Here is an 11,679-nt window from a genome sequence, read left to right on the forward strand (position 1 = left end):
GGGAAAGTGAACAAAGAAAAGGTAGCAAGGAAGGATTGAACACTGTTTACAACACTAACCAACAGCAATATAAATTATTAGGGTACAGTGGAGAGTAATAAATGAAAGGACAGAGAACAAAGCCGAAAGTAGGAATGTAAGGGAGAGAAAATGGCTAAGACCGTCACTGAACAGAGAAAGAAGCAAAAGAGAGCTTCTAACATGAAGGTAGTAGTGGAATGGGCAGGAAGCATGACTGAGATGAGAAAAAACACTGTGAAACAGAGAAAGGAAGAGTTTGGGAAAGAACTGTAGAATACTAACACGCCTATGAGGAGTATATATTATAATTATTAAGCATTAGCCTTCAACTATCCATTTCTTGAGAGATCTGTAAGTGCTGAAATTCTCATGGAAAGTATCTTAATAGAAATCTATTGCAGCTGTTCAACAGAAATGTCAGTTACAAAAGGAATTTTTTTTTTACACAGGAAAGTAAAAAAGCACCCCTTTTTCCTTTTATGGAATTGGTTTAAGTATACAAATTATGTGGAGGTTAGAGGCATATACAAATACGTTGGTGTAATGTTCAAGACAATTTTGCTGTGGTTGTGCATTGTAAAATCATCATTCCTGTTGCACCCCGTGGAGTGTCTCATGAAGATGCGGACTTCCTCTTTGCATTTTGAACATCGCTGCCATTTTTGTGAAAGCTTGTAACTGTGAGCTGGCCAAGCTAACCAGATACATCAGCTGAAAATGGATAAAAGGAGGGAAATGGAATATATAAGCAAGCCACATGGGCTCCACTGCAGACTTCTGTTACCAGCTGAAATTTCAGTAGTTTTACAAAAGCCTACAGATTCTATATTCAGTTCCTCAGAAGCCATTGCCTTTTGGAGTGCCAGATGACATTGCTTGTTTGCTTTTGTATTCATTTAAATGTGTTGGGTTTAGTCACTTCTGACTGCTTTATTTTACTCTGCCCTAGTGTCACTACTTTGCAGCATAATTCATGTGTTCAACAAAGTTCAGCCAGTAATTTATGTCTTTTGAGCATTGCTCCATCACAGAATATTCCTAAATGCTCATCCTCTCCTTGAATTCACCTATTATCAGTGACATATTTTACAGGAGTATTTTTTCAAATACTTTCCCCCAATAAATGAACAGATATATTTTAAACTTGCATCATTTACTTACTTGTAGTTGGTTGAATGAGCTGCACCTTATTTCATTACTTTTTGTGACATAGATTTTACTGTTTCAGGGTTTGTTGGCATCTGAAAATGTGCCACAATTATTTATGCAGCAATAGCTATACCAGTGTACCTTTCTGAGTGGAAACTCTTAATGGAATAACTGGGGACCTTTTCATGTTAGTTATTCCATGAAAGGATGTTATTTGCAGTAACAATATACATGTGGGAGTTCAACTAATACAGCAGTGCATACACACAGACAAAGCAACAGCTAGAAATACAAAAAGCATACAGCACCAGAATGTTTTTATTTTTTTATTTGGACAGATGAACAAATGCCTCTGACATAAATAGTACATGGTAGATTTACAGTACAAGACAAAACATGAATTTGTAAATATTTGTGCAAATAAATCTCAACTGCTCAGAGATTATGTTACAAGGAAACATGACTAAATACCCACTAAAGCAAGTGAATTAATGTAACCGTAACACTTTCTGTTATTTAATCTGGTTCTGCAACATTGATACTCCACATGATTAGATTCTTTGGGAATTACTTTTGAAAGAATTATTTTTCTTAGGAACAGTTTTGATTAATCTGAAGCTTTTTGAAGGAATTGACTAAACTTCTTCAGGCACAGAATGATTTCTTTTTTTTTTTTTTTTTTCTATTAAAATGAAAATTTCCACCTTTGGGAAAACAATTCTAGTCTCTGCCTTAAGCAGCAAACTTTGGATCTTCTTCTGCTGGATATTAATAGAGCATAACCTACCTTTATATTTGCTTGAAATGTGTCTGTGATGAGAATAATCTGTATTTAAGTACAGATACAATTTTTTAGAAATTCCGTAAGATGAAACAGTAATTTACAGGTACTAGTACACAGCTTATTTTGGATCTTTCTCAGCAAAGCAGTGAAGTACATAGTTAGTATTTGAATAGTCAGTGCATAGTACATCTATTGTCTTTGTGAGCATATGTGTAAGCATGTTTGCTAGATTGGAGCTTAAATTAGGTGCAGTGAAAGTGCAGCCCAGAAGCACAATAGAAATTCTAACAATAAAGCATCCTACCTTGCTTCTGGGGGAGTCAAAATCAAAGTCAGACTGTTGCATTAAAAGCACAAAAAAAAAGTTTTGGATTTAGTGATGAAGGGCATGCATGTAAAAATGAAGTTATTTTTATAACCTTTGTTATAAAGATACTAATGTTCTAGCCTTTCCAGTGGAAAATCTTTGAATAAATTGCAATTGTTCTTTACCTAACATAAATTTTTATTTTAAAATTAATAGTGATACTATCTTTTCAGATGCTTTATAATTTATACTTGCTATTGATTTTGCTTTAAGATGTGACCAGATGTTGTTTTGAAAGTAGCAGGTTAGTGCATTCTTATGGGTTTGTTTTAATGCAACTGTTCTCTCAGCTTGTATTGATATTTACAAAGCTGTGACTTCTGCTTAAAATAGATTCTTCTTCCTCAGAGTGGGAAGGCAGTCATGCCATTTGAGAGATGCAGAGGTACTGAAAAATGAATAGAAACTGCATCCAAAGACTCATGCAGTCTCATAGAGCCTTTCACAGTAATTGCAGTGGGATGCGCCTTGCATAGGCAGAAAGCAAGTTCTATCAGCTACCAGATTTTGCTCTTTTCCAAAAAAAGCAGCAGGTTTTCTCCAGTTTGTGACATTTATCTTACTGGAGTGTAAATAACCTCCTTTAGTGCTAATCTGGTAGTGTTGGGGAGGAGGTATACACACGTTTTCAACTGCAAGGGCCAGAAGTCATCTCTTAGCATTCAAAATCATTGGAAGTAGCTTATGATTGTCTTCTAAATACTCTGAAATAGGAGACTGCATTTAGTGTAACAGTTGTGGGGTGGGAAGGATGAGAAGGTTAATTGGAGGGCAATGTAGTAATTTTCTAAAAAATATATATTAAAGAATATGAGGTAGAATAAACTGCAGGTAATACATTAATTTTTTGAAGATCGTGAACACTATTTGAATGTTTTATGAACATTATAAATTTCTAATTGACCTGTGATCAGGATCAAAACTAGAATTTCTTTTTCTATTCAACTGATAAAACAACACTATTTCCCATACTCAGCTCTTTGAGATAGTCTAGCTTCTCTGACAGTGCCTCCTGTGAGTAATCTCAAAAGTGAAGTTACTAAAATTTTACTCTGATCATTGTAACCACTAGGCTGAAGGTTAATAATCCTGAAATAGTAAATGCCCTGTGAGTATTTTTCTATAGAAATGGTACTTCACAGGGGTTTCTTCATTTTCAGAATGCTTTAGTCTAATGAATTGTAATTATAACTCATTAAACATATTTCATCTAGGACAAAGCATGCTAATTTTTTTGCATGCTTTTTATCTAAAGTTAAACCAAGGAGTTTTTCAGATGGTCCTTAAAGTTTCAACAAGGTACCTACTTCTGGATAAGCATTGATCTAGATCTCTTTTTCCATTCCAGTTAAATACCTATGACTTTGTGTTGTCATAGATATCTAAACACTCACTTTTGAGCCATTTCTGCCTATCTGTTCATTTCTTTTGAGTTTCCAATCAGTTAAATGGTTTTACCAGAAGCTCATGCATCCTGTGAAAGCAAGCCAGAAAATCTCTGGACAATTCTCTTGAAGATTTGTTTCCATTTTTCTTATCCCATCTACACATGCAGTGTGAGTCCTCTGAAGCTGGTTATTGAACTAGGAGGAGGTTGCTTTGTTGCAAATTGTTATAAAGATTGATCTGTCAGCTTCTGTTGGATGTCCTACTGTTTGAAGCTTTGCATCTTCAAAAATGTGTCCCCATGGTTTTATGTACTCCATCCCCTTTCCTCAAGAAGTCTGGAATAATTTCTAAAGATATCAAAAACTAATTGTTCTAAGACATGATGAGACAGAGAACAGCGTAACATGTGGCACTTTGTTCACTTGCCTTTACACTGTGACTTTGACTGAAATAATAAATACATGCCCTTTGAGATCATCACTTAACTGAAGCCATTTCTTGCTTTGTCACTGATGGGTTTTTTTTAAGCCTAGTATTTTAGGTAACTGGCATTTGTGTCTTTGTATTCCATCTACATACAATATGTAAATGTATTTAGACTTTCATGAAAATAGAAGCTCTTTTACAGTTTGAATTTAATATTGTTTTAATGAAATTTAGTTGTTGAAGAGGCTCAATATACATCAGGAATTTCTTCAAAGACATTAGTAAAAAGTAATCCCTACAATAAGCTTGTGGCACAGTCTGTACCTGTACAGACTGCTGCATTGTCTTACTGAGATTAATATTTACAAAGGAATTATCCCTATATACTAACGGTATTATGTTTGCCTTAAGAGTACTTAACTGATTGTAGGTATGAAATCGGATCTCTCAAAGGGTATCTCTTCTTCCTGAAAATAATGCCGTATTGGCCTTCTACAGGTTGCAAAAAGTAAAATTGTAACTGCTTTGATGGTTATCAGAAAAAAAAAAAAAAAAAAAAAAGATGTACCTAGCTTATTGAAATGAAACTTTCCAAAATGTTCATGAAATATTTAATCTGCTTACTCTGTCAACCTCAGAACCTGAAAGATGCATCGGGTCTAGTCTCAAGGTCTTCAATTTACTGCCTGCTGTACAGCAGCATCCGAAGTGATGCAGTTCTGTGACACGATGATCTCAACTATCTTTTGGGGCACAATAATTTTGCTGTGGTACACAAAGCTATTCTGTTGCACGTATTTCAATGAGGGAAAGTGTCTTTCCATATTATTCTAAGGGAAAGGATTTGCCATTCCCCCAGGGTTTGTAACAGGCATTGACCCTCTTGCTTAAGTTGGTTATGCATTTGTAACAATTCCTTTTTATTTTCTTCTTGAAGTGCATATTCTGTTTTTCAGTGCCTGAAGCTAACTTGTTAATTGCTTTTCCATATATTCCAAGCAAAATATAGACCAAATCAGAACATTATTTAAAGGTTATATTGAACCCTATTCTGATGGAAATGAGGCTTATGCAATAAAAACAGATGGATATGCTAGGTGGCACTGAAGGCTATCACAGTAGGCTGTCATATTTAAAAGCAGAAATCTTGCTTGGGTCAGGAGTGAAAATTAATTAGTATCTTCAGCCTATCCCTTACGAAATGTTTGTCCATATATCATAAAAATAAGTCATTTTGGCAAAATCACTCCTTTTCAGGGTTAGACAGAAAGTATGCTAGGAGGTTGAGACTAGCCTGCAGTGCTGGAAACTGAGAAACTTGTACATGTGCATTTTTCCATAATCTTCATAGTTTTAGAGAATGATTTTTACCTTCAGTATACAAAATTCATCCCAGCCTACAAATGCAAGGGCCTACGTGGATGCCAGAGAGAGACTTTCATCAGGGACTGTAGTGATAAGACAAGGGTTCAAACTTAAGACAGTGGAGATTTAGATTAGATATAAGGAAGAAATTCTTCAGTGTGAGAGTGGTGAGGCACTGGAACAGGCTGCCCAAGGAAGTTGTGAATGCTCCATCCCTGGCAGTGTTCAGGGCCAGGCTGGGTAGGGCTAGGAGCAAACTGATCTAGTGGAAGATTGGAACTAGATGATCTTGAGATCCTTTCCAACCAAAACCATTCTATGATTCTGTACTACCCCCTAAATTACCTATTGCTTTACATCACAAACATTTTCTTTCGGCTGCTTATAACTTTCTCACCTGAACTTTGAGACAGAGGTTTTTCACTCAGGCTTCTGCCTCAGGCTGAACTCAGCTCAAACTGTTTCACTGTTTCTTATAAAGAGGGTAAGAAAAAAGGGCGTTTCGCTGCCCCCTTTGATTCTCAAAGCTGTGCTACTGAGAAACCTTTCTGCTCTAGTGCTTTGGATCTGGGACATGTAATTTCACAGTGTAGTGTCAGAGGTTGCTTTTATTACTGCCATGGAAAAGTCCACAGAGTCAGCCAAGGAAGTAGGCTTAGTTCATGCTCAATTAGCAGAGACAGCTCCTAACCTAACAGAGTTGAGAAATCTGCTACAGGGAAATCATCAGTAGATACCACTGAATGAAAGTAGGTGAAATCCAGTCTGTCACAGCAACTACCAGTGCATCTCTCTAGCAAGAGCAGGGAGCAGAACAGATGGAGATGCTGCTCTGGAAGGGAAACACACCACCTCTGTCTCAGGCTGCAGAAATATCAACACTGTATTGGTACCAGGTCTGTATCTATAGGGTAGCTTTACTTAAGTGCTTTTCTGTCTGGGAAGCAGTATTCCCCAAGAGACTTTGCAGGTGGCTAGACCTTTCTTGGACAGATACAAAGAGAAAAACTAGCAGTTAAGACAGGGTCACGTGAGTAAAACAGTCAAAGATTGTTATTCCATAGAATCACAGACTGGCTTGGGGTGGAGGGAACCTTCAAGCTCATCCATTTCCAACCTGCTGCTATGGGCAGGGACACCTTCCACTAGAGCAGGTTGCTCTAAGCCCCATCTAACCTAGCCCTGAATACTGCCAGGGTTGGAGCAGCCACAGCTTCTCTAGGCAACCTGTGCTGAGGCCTCACCACCCTCACAGGAAAGAACTTCTGCCTAAGATCTCCTCTAAAACTCCTCTTTTCCAGTTAGATTGCCTCATCCTCTGAAGATGGAGCAAGAACAAACAAGATGAAGAAGAACAAGCTATTGTTCTTGGTGCTCCAAGGATCTCAGTCAACTCTCTTGCTCTGAGATTTCTGTACTTCCAAGAAGTACTGCTGTGGCATAGGAGAAAATATGGCAAAAAGATAAGTGTGGTAGAGGACAGATGACAAAATCCACCTCTATTAAAACAGACAGATCTTCATCTGAGAAGTGATGGAAACTGAGTTGAGAAATTGCTGAGGGAGAAGGTAATTGACAGGCTACCGTCAAAGAAATGGGATTAATGAGTTGTGCATTGGCACAGAGTAGGTGGGTCTGAACATGTGCATACAGATGGAAAGGCTGCAGTGGGATGACCTGTGTTAGGTTGACTGCTGTTGGAAGAGTTGTTTCCTTCATTCAGGCCATTTGTTCCTGATTCCTTCTTCCAACCTACTTACACTTTCCGGCTCTCTCCTTTATGCTTGTGCTAGCAACTGTGCAGATACATGCTGGGCTGCATCAGGTAGCTGTTGCAGCTGGAAGTAGCCTCTTCCCTGATTTAATTTCCCTGATTGAGTTTGTGTTCACTTGGTTCAGCTCCTTGATCTCACTTGCCATATAGTGGTAAGTATACTTTCAGTGGGAAGGGGAAGTTGGTGGAAACAGGTAATGAAAGCTAGCATGAAAAAGAAACCCAACTAAACAGTCACCTTTGGTGAGATACTGTAATTAAATTGGATTAAAACGATTTAAGATTCCCATACAGGCATTAGATGTGTGGAAAGGGGTGAAACCCCTCAAATACTAATGAAAGCAAAACAAGCAGATGTAGTGGTTAGATGAGGATTTGGAAGCAGCTTAACAAGCCTGATGAAAAGGACTTTGTTCAAAAATAGCATCACAAAGAGGCTTATTTTGTTTTCATTTTGATTTTAAACTGTCCTGTAACCATCTTTAAAACATTGGATTGACTGTAAAAACATAAGAGTACAGAAGAAGAAATTTTACTCTTTTTCTATTCAGTGCAAATTTAAGTGGGTTTTAGTTACTAAGGCTTTGTGTTACACATTAATTCAGGAGGCTAAAGAAGTATTGAATAATAACCTATTTACAGAGTGGCTGGTACATGGTGGCAAAGTTAAGAACTATAAAGTAAGTGTGCTCTTAAAGATACCAATTATATTTACATGGACAATGAACCAGACCCTTCCATGGTAGACATTCTAACCCAAATAATATTTATTATAGCAAGGTTTTAGGGGTGTGGTACATGTTATGGTGCCATTTCTTACACACATACGAATTTGAAATCCTCACTGGTGGCAGTTGTGCCTTTGGCACTACATTTTGCCAGGACTGTTTAGACAGTAGTCTTTTTGGACAGCATGGGTAGATGGAATCTCATCCTGGTTGCCTCATCAGGAGTCCAGTCTAGGTCAGTCTTTGCAGTCAAAGAAACACAAACCTGTAGAAGACAAGTCATCCCAGAAAATTAGATGTTTAAAGCAAAGAGAGCAGTTATTCTCTACTTACTATAGAAACAGTGCACATGGTTAATGTCACTTAGGAAGAAACTGTGAATTTAAGTAAATTACTATTTCTTTTTTTACAGGAAGGACCCACAAGTGGATCTTGAAATTGTGTAGCCCAGTATCATGCTGTGTATGCACATACGAGTATGCACACATTTATGATTTTTCCCCTAAGGTTTTTAGGACCTCACCTTTAATAAAGCTGATGATTTGTTGTGTTTATGATTTGTTTATGTAATACATGTTTATAATCTTCATACTCATTTATCCTTTTGATATACATTTAGCACATTGAATGTTCTGCACTTCAAAGATTTTGAGCCTACAAAAACCTACATCAATGTATAGCTGTACTCATGCAAGTTTCTGAAGATTAGGCTGCATATAATTATGTTTATATAAAATAAACAAGAGTGGATATGATGAGGTTTCCTGAAATCTAATGATCTTTGAGGTCAAAGTTGTACAGTCTTGGTGCTGACTACCTCAACAGAACATTTGTAGATTCTAAGCAAAATTAACCAGTGTGAATCTTGAAAGTGCCCTGTCCCATTGATATGATTGTAGGGCTACAGTATTGGAAGAAGGGTACCAGAAAAGCCTTACTTTACAGAAAAGCCTTACTTTACAGAAAAGCCTTACTTTACAGAAAAGCCTACTATAAAAGTAACAGATAAATAATAGAAAAATTAATCAGGTTGCATGGGAAAGGAAAGGTGTAAGTATTGCAAGCTCATACTGTGCCTAGGGTTGTTGGGAGCAATAAGGAAGAGAAGGAAGAAAATAGTATTTTAAGATTAAAACCAAGAAAAAATTGTTCCTATATGTTATTATTTTTGCTCCCCATGTTATCATGTCTAACAGAAGGATAAATGGGGAATATCCCTCTGTCATAACTCTCTTGGAATGACTGTATAGCATAATCTCTAATTTCACAAGTTGGCTGACATGCTAAACAGCCAAGGAAAACCTTTAATGATAGATTCAGTCATATATCTTGTATAACTGTTGTTCTGGTAACTGTTCTTATGACTTAATATCTCTTGTTCTAAAATAAACATGTTTTTTAATCCATAGCTCTTGTTCTAAAAAGCAAGGAAATGAACAAAAATGTACTCTGATACTTGGTAATCTTGCACAACAAAAAAGGCGTTAATTTTTACGACTAGAATTCTTGTCCTACCTTTTCAGTAATTCATATCCTATTATGTCAGGCATTTAAAGAATGCAGAGATATGCCTAAGCTTAAGCAACTTGGATAGCTGCTAAAGCAAGTAAGGAGGAATTGCCTTAGAAAGCTCTCTGGCACGTGGCAGAGCAACAGAGAGCATGGCTGAACTGAGACAATATGGTAATCCTGTTAAATTCAGGTTCCTTTGTGACCCATTTTATACTCAGGGAAAGATGTGATGCTGAGAATTGCTTTCTGATATAGGTACACAGATTGCAGGAAGGCTATAACAAGGAAAGGTTTGTATATACATGTAGCATGTTTTATTGAACTGGCTGATAGGCGAAATGGACAGGCAGTCAGACAAGTGAGTTCTTAATGTCTGAAACAGCAGTATTTTATCTATCACAGTCATCAATATGCATAATACCATTACACTGCAGTGGATTTGAGTGCATCAAGGCCCAGGAAGTGTTAAAACTGACATATAATGGAATTATCTGCTAATGGAATTAAGTGCCCTGGAGGACCCAGAGCAGGGTTTAAAATAGAGCTGGGGTGGGTTGTTTTCTTCCGTCTGGTTTCTTATTGTGAATCTGTCTCATCAGCTACTGGTCTGATGCCCAGTTCCCATCCAAATGAGTTTCTTCCTGCACCGCAGTGTTTACTATTTGTCTGCCTAGTAACAAATAAAAAAGCCCTGCTATCCCAAATTGTCTTGACTCTGGCTTCAGTCAGTACTATTTGCCAGTAAGAGATCAGTTATCTGGACTTTCTGAGTAGATGTGTCATTGAGGCATTGAAAAGATCTTTAAGTGTATCCTAGCTTGAACGGGGAAAAAATGTTGAAGGAAGATTTGGCATTTATATTTCAGTAAACAGTCACAGATCGCCTGCCATTAACATTGACCAAGACTAAGTGGCCCTCCTTAAAATGTATAATTGAAGCAACATTACTAATGAAATCCAGATGTAATTCTTATCATAAAGGGAACATAAATTGTTTTAGGGGCATAGAAATATCAAGCAAAGGCTTAACTGAGTTTACTCATCAATGTGAGGATTTCTGTATGTGTGCAGCAACTTCTAACGCCATTTCTTGAAATAATAACATTTCATTCACATCAACTAATTCATTGTTGCTCTTATAAACTGACTTTTCATAAGCTGATGGCCATTTGCAAGAGCCAAGACCTACCTTTTTTCTTTTGTTTTAGAAATTTAATAGATTCTTTTTTATTGTATATTGTTTTGAACCCTAACATCAGTTTAACTGACTTAACCGTCAGTTAAAATGCATTTTAATTTTTTCTCAATGTAAGTCTTCTAGCTAAACATTATTTTACAGCAGAGCGTGAATACCAACTACTAGGCTTAAAGAAAGAATGACATTCTCATCTGTTTTTTCTCACCTGTTTTCTGCTGTATTGTGTGATCTTATCTATACAATTGTAATATTTCAAAATATTCTCCTGGAAACAACAATTTTTTTTCTCCTTTTTTTTTTTTCCCCGCTTATGTAACACTGTTGACTTCAGTAGTACTCCTTATGGGTAAGTATTATGTGACTTCAAAATTGTGGCAAAAATATTTACATAAAATCCACAGTACTGTAAAGTAATAAACTGCCAAACAAAAATTATCAGTGTGGCTGGAAATTAGTAAAATAGAGGAAGCTTTCACAGTTCAGTCCAGAAGTGCATAATTATTACTTATTCAAGACACAGCTTCCACCGGCTGTCATAGGAGTTGTGATTATAAGACAACTGTTCTGATAAAAGTAACATGCTCGCATGAATGTCTAATTGTCAATTAAAAAAAAAAAAAAGTTAAAATAAATTGTACCTTTATATACTTCAAAAGTTGCTTGAGGTGTATCGAATAAGCTGAGAAAATACTTGGAATTCTAGAAGTTTTATTGAAATGGCTAGGTACGATGAAGAAGCCATAGCCCAAGAGAAAAAAGGTCTGTGTATAGATTTATGTATTAAATTGGTCTGCGGTACCATATTTGAACATTTACTTGTAAAGCATCAATTAACACTTGACAGCAATATTGCAAGTCTTTGTTGCAGTTATTCATGAATTTCATTGGCTGCAAGCTTTCTGTAATATTTTTTCCCGTTAAAACTGCGGAGAAGTATTTATTTATTAATATAGACTAAGGGAAAGA

At 36.6% G+C, this 11,679-nt stretch overlaps 1 long non-coding RNA gene across 1 annotated transcript in view; it reads left to right on the top strand.

Moving 5' to 3' along the window:
- The window catches only part of LOC104410310, a 68,895-nt gene that overhangs the window by 24,875 nt on the left and 32,341 nt on the right, over positions 1 to 11,679 (top strand). The gene's annotated exons all lie outside the window — the stretch shown is intronic.

Source organism: Nestor notabilis, unplaced genomic scaffold, assembly GCF_000696875.1.
Source record: "Nestor notabilis isolate BGI_N333 unplaced genomic scaffold, ASM69687v1 scaffold5978, whole genome shotgun sequence".
NCBI classification, from domain to species: domain Eukaryota; kingdom Metazoa; phylum Chordata; class Aves; order Psittaciformes; family Psittacidae; genus Nestor; species Nestor notabilis.